We start from the raw sequence: 24,564 nt of genomic DNA on the forward strand, positions 1-24,564 counted from the left end.
TTCTTTCGTTCTGAACAAGTGTTACTGTTTTCTGCACAAAAGCGATTCTGCGAAGCAATGTGAACACTTCTGCTTCCCAGGCACAGAGAAGGTGCTAGCAGGGAATTCTCTGCCTGCTTTTCCCCAGTGCTCTGCAAGCTCTCCAGGACAACATAAAATCTGGGGCTCTGTGCTTTTTTTCGTCTGAACAAGTGTTACTGTTTTCTGCACAAAAGCGATTCTGCGAAGCAATGTGAACAGGCACAAAGAAGGTGCTAGCAGGGAATTCTCTGCCTGCCTTTCCCCAGTGCTCTGCAAGCTCTCCAGGACAACAGCAAATCTGGGGCTCTGTGCTTTCTTTCGTTCTGAACAAGTGTTACTGTTTTCTGCACAAAAGCGATTCTGCGAAGCAATGGGAACACTTCTGTTTCCCAGGCACAGAGAAGGTGCTAGCAGGGAATTCTCTGCCTGCTTTTCCCCAGTGCTCTGCAAGCTCTCCAGGACAACATAAAATCTGGGGCTCTGTGCTTTTTTTCGTCTGAACAAGTGTTACTGTTTTCTGCACAAAAGCGATTCTGCGAAGCAATGGGAACACTTCTGTTTCCCAGGCACAGAGAAGGTGCTAGCAGGGAATTCTCTGCCTGCCTTTCCCCAGTGCTCTGCAAGCTCTCCAGGACAACATAGAATCTGGGGCTCTGTGCTTTCTTTCGTCTGAACAAGTGTTACTGTTTTCTGCACAAAAGCGATTCTGCGAAGCAATGTGAACAGGCACAGAGAAGGTGCTAGCAGGGAATTCTCTGCCTGCCTTTCCCCAGTGCTCTGCAAGCTCTCCAGGACAACATAGAATCTGGGGCTCTGTGCTTTCTTTCGTTCTGAACAAGTGTTAGTGTTTTCTGCACAAAAGCGATTCTGCGAAGCAATGTGAACACTTCTGCTTCCCAGGCACAGAGAAGGTGCTAGCAGGGAATTCTCTGCCTGCCTTTCCCCAGTGCTCTGCAAGCTCTCCAGGACAACATAAAATCTGGGGCTCTGTGCTTTCTTTCGTTCTGAACAAGTGTTACTGTTTTCTGCACAAAAGCGATTCTTGCAAAGCAATGTGAACAGGCACAGAGAAGGTGCTAGCAGGGAATTCTCTGCCTGCTTTTCCCCAGTGCTCTGCAAGCTCTCCAGGACAACATAAAATCTGGGGCTCTGTGCTTTCTTTCGTTCTGAACAAGTGTTACTGTTTTCTGCACAAAAGCGATTCTGCGAAGCAATGTGAACACTTCTGCTTCCCAGGCACAGAGAAGGTGCTAGCAGGGAATTCTCTGCCTGCTTTTCCCCAGTGCTCTGCAAGCTCTCCAGGACAACATAAAATCTGGGGCTCTGTGCTTTCTTTCGTTCTGAACAAGTGTTACTGTTTTCTGCACAAAAGCGATTCTGCGAAGCAATGTGAACACTTCTGCTTCCCAGGCACAGAGAAGGTGCTAGCAGGGAATTCTCTGCCTGCTTTTCCCCAGTGCTCTGCAAGCTCTCCAGGACAACATAAAATCTGGGGCTCTGTGCTTTCTTTCGTTCTGAACAAGTGTTACTGTTTTCTGCACAAAAGTGATTCTGCCAAGCAATGTGAACACTTCTGCTTCCCAGGCACAGAGAAGGTGCTAGCAGGGAATTCTCTGCCTGCTTTTCCCCAGTGCTCTGCAAGCTCTCCAGGACAACATAAAATCTGGGGCTCTGTGCTTTCTTTCGTTCTGAACAAGTGTTACTGTTTTCTGCACAAAAGCGATTCTGCGAAGCAATGTGAACACTTCTGCTTCCCAGGCACAGAGAAGGTGCTAGCAGGGAATTCTCTGCCTGCTTTTCCCCAGTGCTCTGCAAGCTCTCCAGGACAACATAAAATCTGGGGCTCTGTGCTTTCTTTCGTCTGAACAAGTGTTACTGTTTTCTGCACAAAAGCGATTCTGCGAAGCAATGGGAACACTTCTGTTTCCCAGGCACAGAGAAGGTGCTAGCAGGGAATTCTCTGCCTGCCTTTCCTCAGTGCTCTGCAAGCTCTCCAGGACAACATAGAATCTGGGGCTCTGTGCTTTCTTTCGTCTGAACAAGTGTTACTGTTTTCTGCACAAAAGCGATTCTGCGAAGCAATGTGAACAGGCACAGAGAAGGTGCTAGCAGGGAGTTCTCTGCCTGCCTTTCCCCAGTGCTCTGCAAGCTCTCCAGGACAACATAAAATCTGGGGCTCTGTGCTTTCTTTCGTTCTGAACAAGTGTTACTGTTTTCTGCACAAAAGCGATTCTGCGAAGCAATGTGAACACTTCTGCTTCCCAGGCACAGAGAAGGTGCTAGCAGGGAATTCTCTGCCTGCTTTTCCCCAGTGCTCTGCAAGCTCTCCAGGACAACATAAAATCTGGGGCTCTGTGCTTTTTTTCGTCTGAACAAGTGTTACTGTTTTCTGCACAAAAGCGATTCTGCGAAGCAATGTGAACAGGCACAAAGAAGGTGCTAGCAGGGAATTCTCTGCCTGCCTTTCCCCAGTGCTCTGCAAGCTCTCCAGGACAACAGCAAATCTGGGGCTCTGTGCTTTCTTTCGTTCTGAACAAGTGTTACTGTTTTCTGCACAAAAGCGATTCTGCGAAGCAATGGGAACACTTCTGTTTCCCAGGCACAGAGAAGGTGCTAGCAGGGAATTCTCTGCCTGCTTTTCCCCAGTGCTCTGCAAGCTCTCCAGGACAACATAAAATCTGGGGCTCTGTGCTTTCTTTCGTTCTGAACAAGTGTTACTGTTTTCTGCACAAAAGCGATTCTGCCAAGCAATGTGAACACTTCTGCTTCCCAGGCACAGAGAAGGTGCTAGCAGGGAATTCTCTGCCTGCTTTTCCCCAGTGCTCTGCAAGCTCTCCAGGACAACATAAAATCTGGGGCTCTGTGCTTTCTTTCGTCTGAACAAGTGTTACTGTTTTCTGCACAAAAGCGATTCTGCCAAGCAATGTGAACACTTCTGCTTCCCAGGCACAGAGAAGGTGCTAGCAGGGAATTCTCTGCCTGCTTTTCCCCAGTGCTCTGCAAGCTCTCCAGGACAACATAGAATCTGGGGCTCTGTGCTTTCTTTCGTCTGAACAAGTGTTACTGTTTTCTGCACAAAAGCTATTCTGCGAAGCAATGTGAACAGGCACAGAGAAGGTGCTAGCAGGGAATTCTCTGCCTGCCTTTCCCCAGTGCTCTGCAAGCTCTCCAGGACAACATAAAATCTGGGGCTCTGTGCTTTCTTTCGTTCTGAACAAGTGTTAGTGTTTTCTGCACAAAAGCGATTCTGCGAAGCAATGTGAACACTTCTGTTTCCCAGGCACAGAGAAGGTGATAGCAGGGAATTCTCTGCCTGCTTTTCCCCAGTGCTCTGCAAGCTCTCCAGGACAACATAAAATCTGGGGCTCTGTGCTTTCTTTCGTTCTGAACAAGTGTTACTGTTTTCTGCACAAAAGCGATTCTGCGAAGCAATGTGAACACTTCTGCTTCCCAGGCACAGAGAAGGTGCTAGCAGGGAATTCTCTGCCTGCTTTTCCCCAGTGCTCTGCAAGCTCTCCAGGACAACATAAAATCTGGGGCTCTGTGCTTTTTTTCGTCTGAACAAGTGTTACTGTTTTCTGCACAAAAGCGATTCTGCGAAGCAATGGGAACACTTCTGTTTCCCAGGCACAGAGAAGGTGCTAGCAGGGAATTCTCTGCCTGCCTTTCCCCAGTGCTCTGCAAGCTCTCCAGGACAACATAGAATCTGGGGCTCTGTGCTTTCTTTCGTCTGAACAAGTGTTACTGTTTTCTGCACAAAAGCGATTCTGCGAAGCAATGTGAACAGGCACAGAGAAGGTGCTAGCAGGGAATTCTCTGCCTGCCTTTCCCCAGTGCTCTGCAAGCTCTCCAGGACAACATAGAATCTGGGGCTCTGTGCTTTCTTTCGTTCTGAACAAGTGTTAGTGTTTTCTGCACAAAAGCGATTCTGCGAAGCAATGTGAACACTTCTGCTTCCCAGGCACAGAGAAGGTGCTAGCAGGGAATTCTCTGCCTGCCTTTCCCCAGTGCTCTGCAAGCTCTCCAGGACAACATAAAATCTGGGGCTCTGTGCTTTCTTTCGTTCTGAACAAGTGTTACTGTTTTCTGCACAAAAGCGATTCTTGCAAAGCAATGTGAACAGGCACAGAGAAGGTGCTAGCAGGGAATTCTCTGCCTGCTTTTCCCCAGTGCTCTGCAAGCTCTCCAGGACAACATAAAATCTGGGGCTCTGTGCTTTCTTTCGTTCTGAACAAGTGTTACTGTTTTCTGCACAAAAGCGATTCTGCGAAGCAATGTGAACACTTCTGCTTCCCAGGCACAGAGAAGGTGCTAGCAGGGAATTCTCTGCCTGCTTTTCCCCAGTGCTCTGCAAGCTCTCCAGGACAACATAAAATCTGGGGCTCTGTGCTTTCTTTCGTTCTGAACAAGTGTTACTGTTTTCTGCACAAAAGCGATTCTGCGAAGCAATGTGAACACTTCTGCTTCCCAGGCACAGAGAAGGTGCTAGCAGGGAATTCTCTGCCTGCTTTTCCCCAGTGCTCTGCAAGCTCTCCAGGACAACATAAAATCTGGGGCTCTGTGCTTTCTTTCGTTCTGAACAAGTGTTACTGTTTTCTGCACAAAAGTGATTCTGCCAAGCAATGTGAACACTTCTGCTTCCCAGGCACAGAGAAGGTGCTAGCAGGGAATTCTCTGCCTGCTTTTCCCCAGTGCTCTGCAAGCTCTCCAGGACAACATAAAATCTGGGGCTCTGTGCTTTCTTTCGTTCTGAACAAGTGTTAGTGTTTTCTGCACAAAAGCGATTCTGCGAAGCAATGTGAACACTTCTGCTTCCCAGGCACAGAGAAGGTGCTAGCAGGGAATTCTCTGCCTGCTTTTCCCCAGTGCTCTGCAAGCTCTCCAGGACAACATAAAATCTGGGGCTCTGTGCTTTCTTTCATCTGAACAAGTGTTACTGTTTTCTGCACAAAAGCGATTCTGCGAAGCAATGGGAACACTTCTGTTTCCCAGGCACAGAGAAGGTGCTAGCAGGGAATTCTCTGCCTGCCTTTCCTCAGTGCTCTGCAAGCTCTCCAGGACAACATAGAATCTGGGGCTCTGTGCTTTCTTTCGTCTGAACAAGTGTTACTGTTTTCTGCACAAAAGCGATTCTGCGAAGCAATGTGAACAGGCACAGAGAAGGTGCTAGCAGGGAGTTCTCTGCCTGCCTTTCCCCAGTGCTCTGCAAGCTCTCCAGGACAACATAAAATCTGGGGCTCTGTGCTTTCTTTCGTTCTGAACAAGTGTTACTGTTTTCTGCACAAAAGTGATTCTGCCAAGCAATGTGAACACTTCTGCTTCCCAGGCACAGAGAAGGTGCTAGCAGGGAATTCTCTGCCTGCTTTTCCCCAGTGCTCTGCAAGCTCTCCAGGACAACATAAAATCTGGGGCTCTGTGCTTTCTTTCGTTCTGAACAAGTGTTAGTGTTTTCTGCACAAAAGCGATTCTGCGAAGCAATGTGAACACTTCTGCTTCCCAGGCACAGAGAAGGTGCTAGCAGGGAATTCTCTGCCTGCTTTTCCCCAGTGCTCTGCAAGCTCTCCAGGACAACATAAAATCTGGGGCTCTGTGCTTTCTTTCATCTGAACAAGTGTTACTGTTTTCTGCACAAAAGCGATTCTGCGAAGCAATGGGAACACTTCTGTTTCCCAGGCACAGAGAAGGTGCTAGCAGGGAATTCTCTGCCTGCCTTTCCTCAGTGCTCTGCAAGCTCTCCAGGACAACATAGAATCTGGGGCTCTGTGCTTTCTTTCGTCTGAACAAGTGTTACTGTTTTCTGCACAAAAGCGATTCTGCGAAGCAATGTGAACAGGCACAGAGAAGGTGCTAGCAGGGAGTTCTCTGCCTGCCTTTCCCCAGTGCTCTGCAAGCTCTCCAGGACAACATAAAATCTGGGGCTCTGTGCTTTCTTTCGTTCTGAACAAGTGTTACTGTTTTCTGCACAAAAGCGATTCTGCGAAGCAATGTGAACACTTCTGCTTCCCAGGCACAGAGAAGGTGCTAGCAGGGAATTCTCTGCCTGCTTTTCCCCAGTGCTCTGCAAGCTCTCCAGGACAACATAAAATCTGGGGCTCTGTGCTTTTTTTCGTCTGAACAAGTGTTACTGTTTTCTGCACAAAAGCGATTCTGCGAAGCAATGTGAACAGGCACAAAGAAGGTGCTAGCAGGGAATTCTCTGCCTGCCTTTCCCCAGTGCTCTGCAAGCTCTCCAGGACAACAGCAAATCTGGGGCTCTGTGCTTTCTTTCGTTCTGAACAAGTGTTACTGTTTTCTGCACAAAAGCGATTCTGCGAAGCAATGGGAACACTTCTGTTTCCCAGGCACAGAGAAGGTGCTAGCAGGGAATTCTCTGCCTGCTTTTCCCCAGTGCTCTGCAAGCTCTCCAGGACAACATAAAATCTGGGGCTCTGTGCTTTTTTTCGTCTGAACAAGTGTTACTGTTTTCTGCACAAAAGCGATTCTGCGAAGCAATGGGAACACTTCTGTTTCCCAGGCACAGAGAAGGTGCTAGCAGGGAATTCTCTGCCTGCCTTTCCCCAGTGCTCTGCAAGCTCTCCAGGACAACATAGAATCTGGGGCTCTGTGCTTTCTTTCGTCTGAACAAGTGTTACTGTTTTCTGCACAAAAGCGATTCTGCGAAGCAATGTGAACAGGCACAGAGAAGGTGCTAGCAGGGAATTCTCTGCCTGCCTTTCCCCAGTGCTCTGCAAGCTCTCCAGGACAACATAGAATCTGGGGCTCTGTGCTTTCTTTCGTTCTGAACAAGTGTTAGTGTTTTCTGCACAAAAGCGATTCTGCGAAGCAATGTGAACACTTCTGCTTCCCAGGCACAGAGAAGGTGCTAGCAGGGAATTCTCTGCCTGCCTTTCCCCAGTGCTCTGCAAGCTCTCCAGGACAACATAAAATCTGGGGCTCTGTGCTTTCTTTCGTTCTGAACAAGTGTTACTGTTTTCTGCACAAAAGCGATTCTGCGAAGCAATGTGAACACTTCTGCTTCCCAGGCACAGAGAAGGTGCTAGCAGGGAATTCTCTGCCTGCTTTTCCCCAGTGCTCTGCAAGCTCTCCAGGACAACATAAAATCTGGGGCTCTGTGCTTTCTTTCGTTCTGAACAAGTGTTACTGTTTTCTGCACAAAAGTGATTCTGCCAAGCAATGTGAACACTTCTGCTTCCCAGGCACAGAGAAGGTGCTAGCAGGGAATTCTCTGCCTGCTTTTCCCCAGTGCTCTGCAAGCTCTCCAGCACAACATAAAATCTGGGGCTCTGTGCTTTCTTTCGTTCTGAACAAGTGTTACTGTTTTCTGCACAAAAGCGATTCTGCGAAGCAATGTGAACACTTCTGCTTCCCAGGCACAGAGAAGGTGCTAGCAGGGAATTCTCTGCCTGCTTTTCCCCAGTGCTCTGCAAGCTCTCCAGGACAACATAAAATCTGGGGCTCTGTGCTTTCTTTCGTCTGAACAAGTGTTACTGTTTTCTGCACAAAAGCGATTCTGCGAAGCAATGGGAACACTTCTGTTTCCCAGGCACAGAGAAGGTGCTAGCAGGGAATTCTCTGCCTGCCTTTCCTCAGTGCTCTGCAAGCTCTCCAGGACAACATAGAATCTGGGGCTCTGTGCTTTCTTTCGTCTGAACAAGTGTTACTGTTTTCTGCACAAAAGCGATTCTGCGAAGCAATGTGAACAGGCACAGAGAAGGTGCTAGCAGGGAATTCTCTGCCTGCCTTTCCCCAGTGCTCTGCAAGCTCTCCAGGACAACATAAAATCTGGGGCTCTGTGCTTTCTTTCGTTCTGAACAAGTGTTACTGTTTTCTGCACAAAAGCGATTCTGCGAAGCAATGTGAACACTTCTGCTTCCCAGGCACAGAGAAGGTGCTAGCAGGGAATTCTCTGCCTGCTTTTCCCCAGTGCTCTGCAAGCTCTCCAGGACAACATAAAATCTGGGGCTCTGTGCTTTTTTTCGTCTGAACAAGTGTTACTGTTTTCTGCACAAAAGCGATTCTGCGAAGCAATGTGAACAGGCACAAAGAAGGTGCTAGCAGGGAATTCTCTGCCTGCCTTTCCCCAGTGCTCTGCAAGCTCTCCAGGACAACATAAAATCTGGGGCTCTGTGCTTTCTTTCGTTCTGAACAAGTGTTACTGTTTTCTGCACAAAAGCGATTCTGCGAAGCAATGTGAACACTTCTGCTTCCCAGGCACAGAGAAGGTGCTAGCAGGGAATTCTCTGCCTGCTTTTCCCCAGTGCTCTGCAAGCTCTCCAGGACAACATAAAATCTGGGGCTCTGTGCTTTCTTTCGTCTGAACAAGTGTTACTGTTTTCTGCACAAAAGCGATTCTGCGAAGCAATGGGAACACTTCTGTTTCCCAGGCACAGAGAAGGTGCTAGCAGGGAATTCTCTGCCTGCCTTTCCTCAGTGCTCTGCAAGCTCTCCAGGACAACATAGAATCTGGGGCTCTGTGCTTTCTTTCGTCTGAACAAGTGTTACTGTTTTCTGCACAAAAGCGATTCTGCGAAGCAATGTGAACAGGCACAGAGAAGGTGCTAGCAGGGAGTTCTCTGCCTGCCTTTCCCCAGTGCTCTGCAAGCTCTCCAGGACAACATAAAATCTGGGGCTCTGTGCTTTCTTTCGTTCTGAACAAGTGTTACTGTTTTCTGCACAAAAGCGATTCTGCCAAGCAATGTGAACACTTCTGCTTCCCAGGCACAGAGAAGGTGCTAGCAGGGAATTCTCTGCCTGCTTTTCCCCAGTGCTCTGCAAGCTCTCCAGGACAACATAAAATCTGGGGCTCTGTGCTTTTTTTCGTCTGAACAAGTGTTACTGTTTTCTGCACAAAAGCGATTCTGCGAAGCAATGTGAACAGGCACAAAGAAGGTGCTAGCAGGGAATTCTCTGCCTGCCTTTCCCCAGTGCTCTGCAAGCTCTCCAGGACAACAGCAAATCTGGGGCTCTGTGCTTTCTTTCGTTCTGAACAAGTGTTACTGTTTTCTGCACAAAAGCGATTCTGCGAAGCAATGGGAACACTTCTGTTTCCCAGGCACAGAGAAGGTGCTAGCAGGGAATTCTCTGCCTGCTTTTCCCCAGTGCTCTGCAAGCTCTCCAGGACAACATAAAATCTGGGGCTCTGTGCTTTCTTTCGTTCTGAACAAGTGTTACTGTTTTCTGCACAAAAGCGATTCTGCCAAGCAATGTGAACACTTCTGCTTCCCAGGCACAGAGAAGGTGCTAGCAGGGAATTCTCTGCCTGCTTTTCCCCAGTGCTCTGCAAGCTCTCCAGGACAACATAAAATCTGGGGCTCTGTGCTTTCTTTCGTCTGAACAAGTGTTACTGTTTTCTGCACAAAAGCGATTCTGCCAAGCAATGTGAACACTTCTGCTTCCCAGGCACAGAGAAGGTGCTAGCAGGGAATTCTCTGCCTGCTTTTCCCCAGTGCTCTGCAAGCTCTCCAGGACAACATAGAATCTGGGGCTCTGTGCTTTCTTTCGTCTGAACAAGTGTTACTGTTTTCTGCACAAAAGCTATTCTGCGAAGCAATGTGAACAGGCACAGAGAAGGTGCTAGCAGGGAATTCTCTGCCTGCCTTTCCCCAGTGCTCTGCAAGCTCTCCAGGACAACATAAAATCTGGGGCTCTGTGCTTTCTTTCGTTCTGAACAAGTGTTAGTGTTTTCTGCACAAAAGCGATTCTGCGAAGCAATGTGAACACTTCTGTTTCCCAGGCACAGAGAAGGTGATAGCAGGGAATTCTCTGCCTGCTTTTCCCCAGTGCTCTGCAAGCTCTCCAGGACAACATAAAATCTGGGGCTCTGTGCTTTCTTTCGTTCTGAACAAGTGTTACTGTTTTCTGCACAAAAGCGATTCTGCGAAGCAATGTGAACACTTCTGCTTCCCAGGCACAGAGAAGGTGCTAGCAGGGAATTCTCTGCCTGCTTTTCCCCAGTGCTCTGCAAGCTCTCCAGGACAACATAAAATCTGGGGCTCTGTGCTTTTTTTCGTCTGAACAAGTGTTACTGTTTTCTGCACAAAAGCGATTCTGCGAAGCAATGTGAACAGGCACAAAGAAGGTGCTAGCAGGGAATTCTCTGCCTGCCTTTCCCCAGTGCTCTGCAAGCTCTCCAGGACAACAGCAAATCTGGGGCTCTGTGCTTTCTTTCGTTCTGAACAAGTGTTACTGTTTTCTGCACAAAAGCGATTCTGCGAAGCAATGGGAACACTTCTGTTTCCCAGGCACAGAGAAGGTGCTAGCAGGGAATTCTCTGCCTGCTTTTCCCCAGTGCTCTGCAAGCTCTCCAGGACAACATAAAATCTGGGGCTCTGTGCTTTTTTTCGTCTGAACAAGTGTTACTGTTTTCTGCACAAAAGCGATTCTGCGAAGCAATGGGAACACTTCTGTTTCCCAGGCACAGAGAAGGTGCTAGCAGGGAATTCTCTGCCTGCCTTTCCCCAGTGCTCTGCAAGCTCTCCAGGACAACATAGAATCTGGGGCTCTGTGCTTTCTTTCGTCTGAACAAGTGTTACTGTTTTCTGCACAAAAGCGATTCTGCGAAGCAATGTGAACAGGCACAGAGAAGGTGCTAGCAGGGAATTCTCTGCCTGCCTTTCCCCAGTGCTCTGCAAGCTCTCCAGGACAACATAGAATCTGGGGCTCTGTGCTTTCTTTCGTTCTGAACAAGTGTTACTGTTTTCTGCACAAAAGCGATTCTGCGAAGCAATGTGAACACTTCTGCTTCCCAGGCACAGAGAAGGTGCTAGCAGGGAATTCTCTGCCTGCCTTTCCCCAGTGCTCTGCAAGCTCTCCAGGACAACATAAAATCTGGGGCTCTGTGCTTTCTTTCGTTCTGAACAAGTGTTACTGTTTTCTGCACAAAAGCGATTCTTGCAAAGCAATGTGAACAGGCACAGAGAAGGTGCTAGCAGGGAATTCTCTGCCTGCTTTTCCCCAGTGCTCTGCAAGCTCTCCAGGACAACATAAAATCTGGGGCTCTGTGCTTTCTTTCGTTCTGAACAAGTGTTACTGTTTTCTGCACAAAAGCGATTCTGCGAAGCAATGTGAACACTTCTGCTTCCCAGGCACAGAGAAGGTGCTAGCAGGGAATTCTCTGCCTGCTTTTCCCCAGTGCTCTGCAAGCTCTCCAGGACAACATAAAATCTGGGGCTCTGTGCTTTCTTTCGTTCTGAACAAGTGTTACTGTTTTCTGCACAAAAGCGATTCTGCGAAGCAATGTGAACACTTCTGCTTCCCAGGCACAGAGAAGGTGCTAGCAGGGAATTCTCTGCCTGCTTTTCCCCAGTGCTCTGCAAGCTCTCCAGGACAACATAAAATCTGGGGCTCTGTGCTTTCTTTCGTTCTGAACAAGTGTTACTGTTTTCTGCACAAAAGTGATTCTGCCAAGCAATGTGAACACTTCTGCTTCCCAGGCACAGAGAAGGTGCTAGCAGGGAATTCTCTGCCTGCTTTTCCCCAGTGCTCTGCAAGCTCTCCAGGACAACATAAAATCTGGGGCTCTGTGCTTTCTTTCGTTCTGAACAAGTGTTAGTGTTTTCTGCACAAAAGCGATTCTGCGAAGCAATGTGAACACTTCTGCTTCCCAGGCACAGAGAAGGTGCTAGCAGGGAATTCTCTGCCTGCTTTTCCCCAGTGCTCTGCAAGCTCTCCAGGACAACATAAAATCTGGGGCTCTGTGCTTTCTTTCATCTGAACAAGTGTTACTGTTTTCTGCACAAAAGCGATTCTGCGAAGCAATGGGAACACTTCTGTTTCCCAGGCACAGAGAAGGTGCTAGCAGGGAATTCTCTGCCTGCCTTTCCTCAGTGCTCTGCAAGCTCTCCAGGACAACATAGAATCTGGGGCTCTGTGCTTTCTTTCGTCTGAACAAGTGTTACTGTTTTCTGCACAAAAGCGATTCTGCGAAGCAATGTGAACAGGCACAGAGAAGGTGCTAGCAGGGAGTTCTCTGCCTGCCTTTCCCCAGTGCTCTGCAAGCTCTCCAGGACAACATAAAATCTGGGGCTCTGTGCTTTCTTTCGTTCTGAACAAGTGTTACTGTTTTCTGCACAAAAGCGATTCTGCGAAGCAATGTGAACACTTCTGTTCCCAGGCACAGAGAAGGTGCTAGCAGGGAATTCTCTGCCTGCTTTTCCCCAGTGCTCTGCAAGCTCTCCAGGACAACATAAAATCTGGGGCTCTGTGCTTTTTTTCGTCTGAACAAGTGTTACTGTTTTCTGCACAAAAGCGATTCTGCGAAGCAATGTGAACAGGCACAAAGAAGGTGCTAGCAGGGAATTCTCTGCCTGCCTTTCCCCAGTGCTCTGCAAGCTCTCCAGGACAACAGCAAATCTGGGGCTCTGTGCTTTCTTTCGTTCTGAACAAGTGTTACTGTTTTCTGCACAAAAGCGATTCTGCGAAGCAATGGGAACACTTCTGTTTCCCAGGCACAGAGAAGGTGCTAGCAGGGAATTCTCTGCCTGCTTTTCCCCAGTGCTCTGCAAGCTCTCCAGGACAACATAAAATCTGGGGCTCTGTGCTTTTTTTCGTCTGAACAAGTGTTACTGTTTTCTGCACAAAAGCGATTCTGCGAAGCAATGGGAACACTTCTGTTTCCCAGGCACAGAGAAGGTGCTAGCAGGGAATTCTCTGCCTGCCTTTCCCCAGTGCTCTGCAAGCTCTCCAGGACAACATAGAATCTGGGGCTCTGTGCTTTCTTTCGTCTGAACAAGTGTTACTGTTTTCTGCACAAAAGCGATTCTGCGAAGCAATGTGAACAGGCACAGAGAAGGTGCTAGCAGGGAATTCTCTGCCTGCCTTTCCCCAGTGCTCTGCAAGCTCTCCAGGACAACATAGAATCTGGGGCTCTGTGCTTTCTTTCGTTCTGAACAAGTGTTAGTGTTTTCTGCACAAAAGCGATTCTGCGAAGCAATGTGAACACTTCTGCTTCCCAGGCACAGAGAAGGTGCTAGCAGGGAATTCTCTGCCTGCCTTTCCCCAGTGCTCTGCAAGCTCTCCAGGACAACATAAAATCTGGGGCTCTGTGCTTTCTTTCGTTCTGAACAAGTGTTACTGTTTTCTGCACAAAAGCGATTCTGCGAAGCAATGTGAACACTTCTGCTTCCCAGGCACAGAGAAGGTGCTAGCAGGGAATTCTCTGCCTGCTTTTCCCCAGTGCTCTGCAAGCTCTCCAGGACAACATAAAATCTGGGGCTCTGTGCTTTCTTTCGTTCTGAACAAGTGTTACTGTTTTCTGCACAAAAGTGATTCTGCCAAGCAATGTGAACACTTCTGCTTCCCAGGCACAGAGAAGGTGCTAGCAGGGAATTCTCTGCCTGCTTTTCCCCAGTGCTCTGCAAGCTCTCCAGCACAACATAAAATCTGGGGCTCTGTGCTTTCTTTCGTTCTGAACAAGTGTTACTGTTTTCTGCACAAAAGCGATTCTGCGAAGCAATGTGAACACTTCTGCTTCCCAGGCACAGAGAAGGTGCTAGCAGGGAATTCTCTGCCTGCTTTTCCCCAGTGCTCTGCAAGCTCTCCAGGACAACATAAAATCTGGGGCTCTGTGCTTTCTTTCGTCTGAACAAGTGTTACTGTTTTCTGCACAAAAGCGATTCTGCGAAGCAATGGGAACACTTCTGTTTCCCAGGCACAGAGAAGGTGCTAGCAGGGAATTCTCTGCCTGCCTTTCCTCAGTGCTCTGCAAGCTCTCCAGGACAACATAGAATCTGGGGCTCTGTGCTTTCTTTCGTCTGAACAAGTGTTACTGTTTTCTGCACAAAAGCGATTCTGCGAAGCAATGTGAACAGGCACAGAGAAGGTGCTAGCAGGGAATTCTCTGCCTGCCTTTCCCCAGTGCTCTGCAAGCTCTCCAGGACAACATAAAATCTGGGGCTCTGTGCTTTCTTTCGTTCTGAACAAGTGTTACTGTTTTCTGCACAAAAGCGATTCTGCGAAGCAATGTGAACACTTCTGCTTCCCAGGCACAGAGAAGGTGCTAGCAGGGAATTCTCTGCCTGCTTTTCCCCAGTGCTCTGCAAGCTCTCCAGGACAACATAAAATCTGGGGCTCTGTGCTTTTTTTCGTCTGAACAAGTGTTACTGTTTTCTGCACAAAAGCGATTCTGCGAAGCAATGTGAACAGGCACAAAGAAGGTGCTAGCAGGGAATTCTCTGCCTGCCTTTCCCCAGTGCTCTGCAAGCTCTCCAGGACAACAGCAAATCTGGGGCTCTGTGCTTTCTTTCGTTCTGAACAAGTGTTACTGTTTTCTGCACAAAAGCGATTCTGCGAAGCAATGGGAACACTTCTGTTTCCCAGGCACAGAGAAGGTGCTAGCAGGGAATTCTCTGCCTGCTTTTCCCCAGTGCTCTGCAAGCTCTCCAGGACAACAGCAAATCTGGGGCTCTGTGCTTTTTTTCGTCTGAACAAGTGTTACTGTTTTCTGCACAAAAGCGATTCTGCGAAGCAATGGGAACACTTCTGTTTCCCAGGCACAGAGAAGGTGCTAGCAGGGAATTCTCTGCCTGCCTTTCCCCAGTGCTCTGCAAGCTCTCCAGGACAACATAGAATCTGGGGCTCTGTGCTTTCTTTCGTTCTGAACAAGTGTTACTGTTTTCTGCACAAAAGCGATTCTGCGAAGCAATGTGAACAGGCACAGAGAAGGTGCTAGCAGGGAATTCTCTGCCTGCCTTTCCCCAGTGCTCTGCAAGCTCTCCAGGACAACATAGAATCTGGGGCTCTGTGCTTTCTTTCGTTCTGAACAAGTGTTAGTGTTTTCTGCACAAAAGCGATTCTGCGAAGCAATGTGAACACTTCTGCTTCCCAGGCACAGAGAAGGTGCTAGCAGGGAATTCTCTGCCTGCCTTTCCCCAGTGCTCTGCAAGCTCTCCAGGACAACATAAAATCTGGGGCTCTGTGCTTTCTTTCGTTCTGAACAAGTGTTACTGTTTTCTGCACAAAAGCGATTCTTGCAAAGCAATGTGAACAGGCACAGAGAAGGTGCTAGCAGGGAATTCTCTGCCTGCTTTTCCCCAGTGCTCTGCAAGCTCTCCAGGACAACATAAAATCTGGGGCTCTGTGCTTTCTTTCGTTCTGAACAAGTGTTACTGTTTTCTGCACAAAAGCGATTCTGCGAAGCAATGTGAACACTTCTGCTTCCCAGGCACAGAGAAGGTGCTAGCAGGGAATTCTCTGCCTGCTTTTCCCCAGTGCTCTGCAAGCTCTCCAGGACAACATAAAATCTGGGGCTCTGTGCTTTCTTTCGTTCTGAACAAGTGTTACTGTTTTCTGCACAAAAGCGATTCTGCGAAGCAATGGGAACACTTCTGTTTCCCAGGCACAGAGAAGGTGCTAGCAGGGAATTCTCTGCCTGCTTTTCCCCAGTGCTCTGCAAGCTCTCCAGGACAACATAAAATCTGGGGCTCTGTGCTTTTTTTCGTCTGAACAAGTGTTACTGTTTTCTGCACAAAAGCGATTCTGCGAAGCAATGGGAACACTTCTGTTTCCCAGGCACAGAGAAGGTGCTAGCAGGGAATTCTCTGCCTGCCTTTCCCCAGTGCTCTGCAAGCTCTCCAGGACAACATAGAATCTGGGGCTCTGTGCTTTCTTTCGTCTGAACAAGTGTTACTGTTTTCTGCACAAAAGCGATTCTGCGAAGCAATGTGAACAGGCACAGAGAAGGTGCTAGCAGGGAATTCTCTGCCTGCCTTTCCCCAGTGCTCTGCAAGCTCTCCAGGACAACATAAAATCTGGGGCTCTGTGCTTTTTTTCGTCTGAACAAGTGTTACTGTTTTCTGCACAAAAGCGATTCTGCGAAGCAATGTGAACAGGCACAAAGAAGGTGCTAGCAGGGAATTCTCTGCCTGCCTTTCCCCAGTGCTCTGCAAGCTCTCCAGGACAACAGCAAATCTGGGGCTCTGTGCTTTCTTTCGTTCTGAACAAGTGTTACTGTTTTCTGCACAAAAGCGATTCTGCGAAGCAATGGGAACACTTCTGTTTCCCAGGCACAGAGAAGGTGCTAGCAGGGAATTCTCTGCCTGCTTTTCCCCAGTGCTCTGCAAGCTCTCCAGGACAACAGCAAATCTGGGGCTCTGTGCTTTTTTTCGTCTGAACAAGTGTTACTGTTTTCTGCACAAAAGCGATTCTGCGAAGCAATGGGAACACTTCTGTTTCCCAGGCACAGAGAAGGTGCTAGCAGGGAATTCTCTGCCTGCCTTTCCCCAGTGCTCTGCAAGCTCTCCAGGACAACATAGAATCTGGGGCTCTGTGCTTTCTTTCGTTCTGAACAAGTGTTACTGTTTTCTGCACAAAAGCGATTCTGCGAAGCAATGTGAACAGGCACAGAGAAGGTGCTAGCAGGGAATTCTCTGCCTGCCTTTCCCCAGTGCTCTGCAAGCTCTCCAGGACAACATAGAATCTGGGGCTCTGTGCTTTCTTTCGTTCTGAACAAGTGTTAGTGTTTTCTGCACAAAAGCGATTCTGCGAAGCAATGTGAACACTTCTGCTTCCCAGGCACAGAGAAGGTGCTAGCAGGGAATTCTCTGCCTGCCTTTCCCCAGTGCTCTGCAAGCTCTCCAGGACAACATAAAATCTGGGGCTCTGTGCTTTCTTTCGTTCTGAACAAGTGTTACTGTTTTCTGCACAAAAGCGATTCTTGCAAAGCAATGTGAACAGGCACAGAGAAGGTGCTAGCAGGGAATTCTCTGCCTGCTTTTCCCCAGTGCTCTGCAAGCTCTCCAGGACAACATAAAATCTGGGGCTCTGTGCTTTCTTTCGTTCTGAACAAGTGTTACTGTTTTCTGCACAAAAGCGATTCTGCGAAGCAATGTGAACACTTCTGCTTCCCAGGCACAGAGAAGGTGCTAGCAGGGAATTCTCTGCCTGCTTTTCCCCAGTGCTCTGCAAGCTCTCCAGGACAACATAAAATCTGGGGCTCTGTGCTTTCTTTCGTTCTGAACAAGTGTTACTGTTTTCTGCACAAAAGTGATTCTGCCAAGCAATGTGAACACTTCTGCTTCCCAGGCACAGAGAAGGTGCTAGCAGGGAATTCTCTGCCTGCTTTTCCCCAGTGCTCTGCAAGCTCTCCAGGACAACATAAAATCTGGGGCTCTGTGCTTTCTTTCGTTCTGAACAAGTGTTACTGTTTTCTGCACAAAAGCGATTCTGCGAAGCAATGTGAACACTTCTGCTTCCCAGGCACAGAGAAGGTGCTAGCAGGGAATTCTCTGCCTGCTTTTCCCCAGTGCTCTGCAAGCTCTCCAGGACAACATAAAATCTGGGGCTCTGTGCTTTCTTTCGTCTGAACAAGTGTTACTGTTTTCTGCACAAAAGCGATTCTGCGAAGCAATGGGAACACTTCTGTTTCCCAGGCACAGAGAAGGTGCTAGCAGGGAATTCTCTGCCTGCCTTTCCTCAGTGCTCTGCAAGCTCTCCAGGACAACATAGAATCTGGGGCTCTGTGCTTTCTTTCGTCTGAACAAGTGTTACTGTTTTCTGCACAAAAGCGATTCTGCGAAGCAATGTGAACAGGCACAGAGAAGGTGCTAGCAGGGAATTCTCTGCCTGCCTTTCCCCAGTGCTCTGCAAGCTCTCCAGGACAACAGCAAATCTGGGGCTCTGTGCTTTCTTTCGTTCTGAACAAGTGTTACTGTTTTCTGCACAAAAGCGATATTGCGAAGCAATGGGAACACTTCTGCTTCCCAGGCACAGAGAAGGTGCTAGCAGGGAATTCTCTGCCTGCTTTTCCCCAGTGCTCTGCAAGCTCTCCAGGACAACATAAAATCTGGGGCTCTGTGCTTTTTTTCGTCTGAACAAGTGTTACTGTTTTCTGCACAAAAGCGATTCTGCGAAGCAATGTGAACAGGCACAAAGAAGGTGCTAGCAGGGAATTCTCTGCCTGCCTTTCCCCAGTGCTCTGCAAGCTCTCCAGGACAACAGCAAATCTGGGGCTCTGTGCTTTCTTTCGTTCTGAACAAGTGTTACTGTTTTCTGCACAAAAGCGATTCTGCGAAGCAATGGGAACACTTCTGTTTCCCAGGCACAGAGAAGGTGCTAGCAGGGAATTCTCTGCCTGCTTTTCCCCAGTGCTCTGCAAGCTCTCCAGGACAACATAAAATCTGGGGCTCTGTGCTTTTTTTCGTCTGAACAAGTGTTACTGTTTTCTGCACAAAAGCGATTCTGCGAAGCAATGTGAACAGGCACAAAGAAGGTGCTAGCAGGGAATTCTCTGCCTGCCTTTCCCCAGTGCTCTGCAAGCTCTCCAGGACAACAGCAAATCTGGGGCTCTGTGCTTTCTTTCGTTCTGAACAAGTGTTACTGTTTTCTGCACAAAAGCGATTCTGCGAAGCAATGGGAACACTTCTGTTTCCCAGGCACAGAGAAGGTGCTAGCAGGGAATTCTCTGCCTGCTTTTCCCCAGTGCTCTGCAAGCTCTCCAGGACAACATAAAATCTGGGGCTCTGTGCTTTCTTTCGTCTGAACAAGTGTTACTGTTTTCTGCACAAAAGCGATTCTGCCAAGCAATGTGAACACTTCTGCTTCCCAGGCACAGAGAAGGTGCTAGCAGGGAATTCTCTGCCTGCTTTTCCCCAGTGCTCTGCAAGCTCTCCAGGACAACATAGAATCTGGGGCTCTGTGCTTTCTTTCGTCTGAACAAGTGTTACTGTTTTCTGCACAAAAGCGATTCTGCGAAGCAATGTGAACAGGCACAGAGAAGGTGCTAGCAGGGAATTCTCTGCCTGCCTTTCCCCAGTGCTCTGCAAGCTCTCCAGGACAACATAAAATCTGGGGCTCTGTGCTTTCTTTCGTTCTGAACAAGTGTTACTGTTTTCTGCACAAAAGCGATTCTGCGAAGCAATGTGAACACTTCTGCTTCCCAGGCACAGAGAAGGTGCTAGCAGGGAATTCTCTGCCTGCTTTTCCCCAGTGCTCTGCAAGCTCTCCAGGACAACATAAAATCTGGGGCTCTGTGCTTTTTTTCGTCTGAACAAGTGTTACTGTTTTCTGCACAAAAGCGATTCTGCGAAGCAATGTGAACAGGCACAAAGAAGGTGCTAGCAGGGAATTCTCTGCCTGCCTTTCCCCAGTGCTCTGCAAGCTCTCCAGGACAACAGCAAATCTGGGGCTCTGTGCTTTCTTTCGTTCTGAACAAGTGTTACTGTTTTCTGCACAAAAGCGATTCTGCGAAGCAATGGGAACACTTCTGTTTCCCAGGCACAGAGAAGGTGCTAGCAGGGAATTCTCTGCCTGCTTTTCCCCAGTGCTCTGCAAGCTCTCCAGGACAACATAAAATCTGGGGCTCTGTGCTTTTTTTCGTCTGAACAAGTGTTACTGTTTTCTGCACAAAAGCGATTCTGCGAAGCAATGGGAACACTTCTGTTTCCCAGGCACAGAGAAGGTGCTAGCAGGGAATTCTCTGCCTGCCTTTCCCCAGTGCTCTGCAAGCTCTCCAGGACAACATAGAATCTGGGGCTCTGTGCTTTCTTTCGTCTGAACAAGTGTTACTGTTTTCTGCACAAAAGCGATTCTGCGAAGCAATGTGAACAGGCACAGAGAAGGTGCTAGCAGGGAATTCTCTGCCTGCCTTTCCCCAGTGCTCTGCAAGCTCTCCAGGACAACATAGAATCTGGGGCTCTGTGCTTTCTTTCGTTCTGAACAAGTGTTAGTGTTTTCTGCACAAAAGCGATTCTGCGAAGCAATGTGAACACTTCTGCTTCCCAGGCACAGAGAAGGTGCTAGCAGGGAATTCTCTGCCTGCCTTTCCCCAGTGCTCTGCAAGCTCTCCAGGACAACATAAAATCTGGGGCTCTGTGCTTTCTTTCGTTCTGAACAAGTGTTACTGTTTTCTGCACAAAAGCGATTCTTGCAAAGCAATGTGAACAGGCACAGAGAAGGTGCTAGCAGGGAATTCTCTGCCTGCTTTTCCCCAGTGCTCTGCAAGCTCTCCAGGACAACATAAAATCTGGGGCTCTGTGCTTTCTTTCGTTCTGAACAAGTGTTACTGTTTTCTGCACAAAAGCGATTCTGCGAAGCAATGTGAACACTTCTGCTTCCCAGGCACAGAGAAGGTGCTAGCAGGGAATTCTCTGCCTGCTTTTCCCCAGTGCTCTGCAAGCTCTCCAGGACAAGATAAAATCTGGGGCTCTGTGCTTTCTTTCGTTCTGAACAAGTGTTACTGTTTTCTGCACAAAAGCGATTCTGCGAAGCAATGTGAACACTTCTGCTTCCCAGGCACAGAGAAGGTGCTAGCAGGGAATTCTCTGCCTGCTTTTCCCCAGTGCTCTGCAAGCTCTCCAGGACAACATAAAATCTGGGGCTCTGTGCTTTCTTTCGTTCTGAACAAGTGTTACTGTTTTCTGCACAAAAGTGATTCTGCCAAGCAATGTGAACACTTCTGCTTCCCAGGCACAGAGAAGGTGCTAGCAGGGAATTCTCTGCCTGCTTTTCCCCAGTGCTCTGCAAGCTCTCCAGGACAACATAAAATCTGGGGCTCTGTGCTTTCTTTCGTTCTGAACAAGTGTTACTGTTTTCTGCACAAAAGCGATTCTGCGAAGCAATGTGAACACTTCTGCTTCCCAGGCACAGAGAAGGTGCTAGCAGGGAATTCTCTGCCTGCTTTTCCCCAGTGCTCTGCAAGCTCTCCAGGACAACATAAAATCTGGGGCTCTGTGCTTTCTTTCGTCTGAACAAGTGTTACTGTTTTCTGCACAAAAGCGATTCTGCGAAGCAATGTGAACAGGCACAGAGAAGGTGCTAGCAGGGAATTCTCTGCCTGCCTTTCCCCAGTGCTCTGCAAGCTCTCCAGGACAACAGCAAATCTGGGGCTCTGTGCTTTCTTTCGTTCTGAACAAGTGTTACTGTTTTCTGCACAAAAGCGATTCTGCGAAGCAATGGGAACACTTCTGTTTCCCAGGCACAGAGAAGGTGCTAGCAGGGAATTCTCTGCCTGCTTTTCCCCAGTGCTCTGCAAGCTCTCCAGGACAACATAAAATCTGGGGCTCTGTGCTTTTTTTCGTCTGAACAAGTGTTACTGTTTTCTGCACAAAAGCGATTCTGCGAAGCAATGTGAACAGGTACAAAGAAGGTGCTAGCAGGGAATTCTCTGCCTGCCTTTCCCCAGTGCTCTGCAAGCTCTCCAGGACAACATAGAATCTGGGGCTCTGTGCTTTCTTTCGTCTGAACAAGTGTTACTGTTTTCTGCACAAAAGCTATTCTGCGAAGCAATGTGAACAGGCACAGAGAAGGTGCTAGCAGGGAATTCTCTGCCTGCCTTTCCCCAGTGCTCTGCAAGCTCTCCAGGACAACATAAAATCTGGGGCTCTGTGCTTTCTTTCGTTCTGAACAAGTGTTAGTGTTTTCTGCACAAAAGCGATTCTGCGAAGCAATGTGAACACTTCTGTTTCCCAGGCACAGAGAAGGTGATAGCAGGGAATTCTCTGCCTGCTTTTCCCCAGTGCTCTGCAAGCTCTCCAGGACAACATAAAATCTGGGGCTCTGTGCTTTCTTTCGTCTGAACAAGTGTTACTGTTTTCTGCACAAAAGCGATTCTGCGAAGCAATGTGAACACTTCTGCTTCCCAGGCACAGAGAAGGTGCTAGCAGGGAATTCTCTGCCTGCTTTTCCCCAGTGCTCTGCAAGCTCTCCAGCACAACATAAAATCTGGGGCTCTGTGCTTTTTTTCGTCTGAACAAGTGTTACTGTTTTCTGCACAAAAGCGATTCTGCGAAGCAATGTGAACAGGCACAAAGAAGGTGCTAGCAGGGAATTCTCTGCCTGCCTTTCCCCAGTGCTCTGCAAGCTCTCCAGGACAACAGCAAATCTGGGGCTCTGTGCTTTCTTTCGTTCTGAACAAGTGTTACTGTTTTCTGCACAAAAGCGATTCTGCGAAGCAATGGGAACACTTCTGTTTCCCAGGCACAGAGAAGGTGCTAGCAGGGAATTCTCTGCCTGCTTTTCCCCAGTGCTCTGCAAGCTCTCCAGGACAACATAAAATCTGGGGCTCTGTGCTTTTTTTCGTCTGAACAAGTGTTACTGTTTTCTGCACAAAAGCGATTCTGCGAAGCAATGGGAACACTTCTGTTTCCCAGGCACAGAGAAGGTGCTAGCAGGGAATTCTCTGCCTGCCTTTCCCCAGTGCTCTGCAAGCTCTCCAGGACAACATAGAATCTGGGGCTCTGTGCTTTCTTTCGTCTGAACAAGTGTTACTGTTTTCTGCACAAAAGCGATTCTGCGAAGCAATGTGAACAGGCACAGAGAAGGTGCTAGCAGGGAATTCTCTGCCTGCCTTTCCCCAGTGCTCTGCAAGCTCTCCAGGACAACATAGAATCTGGGGCTCTGTGCTTTCTTTCGTTCTGAACAAGTGTTAGTGTTTTCTGCACAAAAGCGATTCTGCGAAGCAATGTGAACACTTCTGCTTCCCAGGCACAGAGAAGGTGCTAGCAGGGAATTCTCTGCCTGCCTTTCCCCAGTGCTCTGCAAGCTCTCCAGGACAACATAAAATCTGGGGCTCTGTGCTTTCTTTCGTTCTGAACAAGTCTTACTGTTTTCTGCACAAAAGCGATTCTTGCGAAGCAATGTGAACAGGCACAGAGAAGGTGCTAGCAGGGAATTCTCTGCCTGCTTTTCCCCAGTGCTCTGCAAGCTCTCCAGGACAACATAAAATCTGGGGCTCTGTGCTTTTTTTCGTCTGAACAAGTGTTACTGTTTTCTGCACAAAAGCGATTCTGCGAAGCAATGTGAACAGGCACAAAGAAGGTGCTAGCAGGGAATTCTCTGCCTGCCTTTCCCCAGTGCTCTGCAAGCTCTCCAGGACAACATAAAATCTGGGGCTCTGTGCTTTCTTTCGTTCTGAACAAGTGTTACTGTTTTCTGCACAAAAGCGATTCTGCGAAGCAATGGGAACACTTCTGTTTCCCAGGCACAGAGAAGGTGCTAGCAGGGAATTCTCTGCCTGCTTTTCCCCAGTGCTCTGCAAGCTCTCCAGGACAACATAAAATCTGGGGCTCTGTGCTTTCTTTCGTTCTGAACAAGTGTTACTGTTTTCTGCACAAAAGCGATTCTGCCAAGCAATGTGAACACTTCTGCTTCCCAGGCACAGAGAAGGTGCTAGCAGGGAATTCTCTGCCTGCTTTTCCCCAGTGCTCTGCAAGCTCTCCAGGACAACATAAAATCTGGGGCTCTGTGCTTTCTTTCATTCTGAACAAGTGTTACTGTTTTCTGCACAAAAGCGATTCTGCCAAGCAATGTGAACACTTCTGCTTCCCAGGCACAGAGAAGGTGCTAGCAGGGAATTCTCTGCCTGCTTTTCCCCAGTGCTCTGCAAGCTCTCCAGGACAACATAGAATCTGGGGCTCTGTGCTTTCTTTCGTCTAAACAAGTGTTACTGTTTTCTGCACAAAAGCTATTCTGCGAAGCAATGTGAACAGGCACAGAGAAGGTGCTAGCAGGGAATTCTCTGCCTGCCTTTCCCCAGTGCTCTGCAAGCTCTCCAGGACAACATAAAATCTGGGGCTCTGTGCTTTCTTTCGTTCTGAACAAGTGTTAGTGTTTTCTGCACAAAAGCGATTCTGCGAAGCAATGTGAACACTTCTGTTTCCCAGGCACAGAGAAGGTGCTAGCAGGGAATTCTCTGCCTGCTTTTCCCCAGTGCTCTGCAAGCTCTCCAGGACAACATAAAATCTGGGGCTCTGTGCTTTCTTTCGTTCTGAACAAGTGTTACTGTTTTCTGCACAAAAGCGATTCTGCGAAGCAATGTGAACACTTCTGCTTCCCAGGCACAGAGAAGGTGCTAGCAGGGAATTCTCTGCCTGCTTTTCCCCAGTGCTCTGCAAGCTCTCCAGGACAACATAAAATCTGGGGCTCTGTGCTTTTTTTCGTCTGAACAAGTGTTACTGTTTTCTGCACAAAAGCGATTCTGCGAAGCAATGTGAACAGGCACAAAGAAGGTGCTAGCAGGGAATTCTCTGCCTGCCTTTCCCCAGTGCTCTGCAAGCTCTCCAGGACAACAGCAAATCTGGGGCTCTGTGCTTTCTTTCGTTCTGAACAAGTGTTACTGTTTTCTGCACAAAAGCGATTCTGCGAAGCAATGGGAACACTTCTGTTTCCCAGGCACAGAGAAGGTGCTAGCAGGGAATTCTCTGCCTGCTTTTCCCCAGTGCTCTGCAAGCTCTCCAGGACAACATAAAATCTGGGGCTCTGTGCTTTTTTTCGTCTGAACAAGTGTTACTGTTTTCTGCACAAAAGCGATTCTGCGAAGCAATGGGAACACTTCTGTTTCCCAGGCACAGAGAAGGTGCTAGCAGGGAATTCTCTGCCTGCCTTTCCCCAGTGCTCTGCAAGCTCTCCAGGACAACATAGAATCTGGGGCTCTGTGCTTTCTTTCGTCTGAACAAGTGTTACTGTTTTCTGCACAAAAGCGATTCTGCGAAGCAATGTGAACAGGCACAGAGAAGGTGCTAGCAGGGAATTCTCTGCCTGCCTTTCCCCAGTGCTCTGCAAGCTCTCCAGGACAACATAGAATCTGGGGCTCTGTGCTTTCTTTCGTTCTGA

This window comes from Strix uralensis, chromosome 24 (genome assembly GCF_047716275.1).
Source record: "Strix uralensis isolate ZFMK-TIS-50842 chromosome 24, bStrUra1, whole genome shotgun sequence".
In the NCBI taxonomy this organism is placed as follows: Eukaryota; Metazoa; Chordata; class Aves; order Strigiformes; family Strigidae; genus Strix; species Strix uralensis.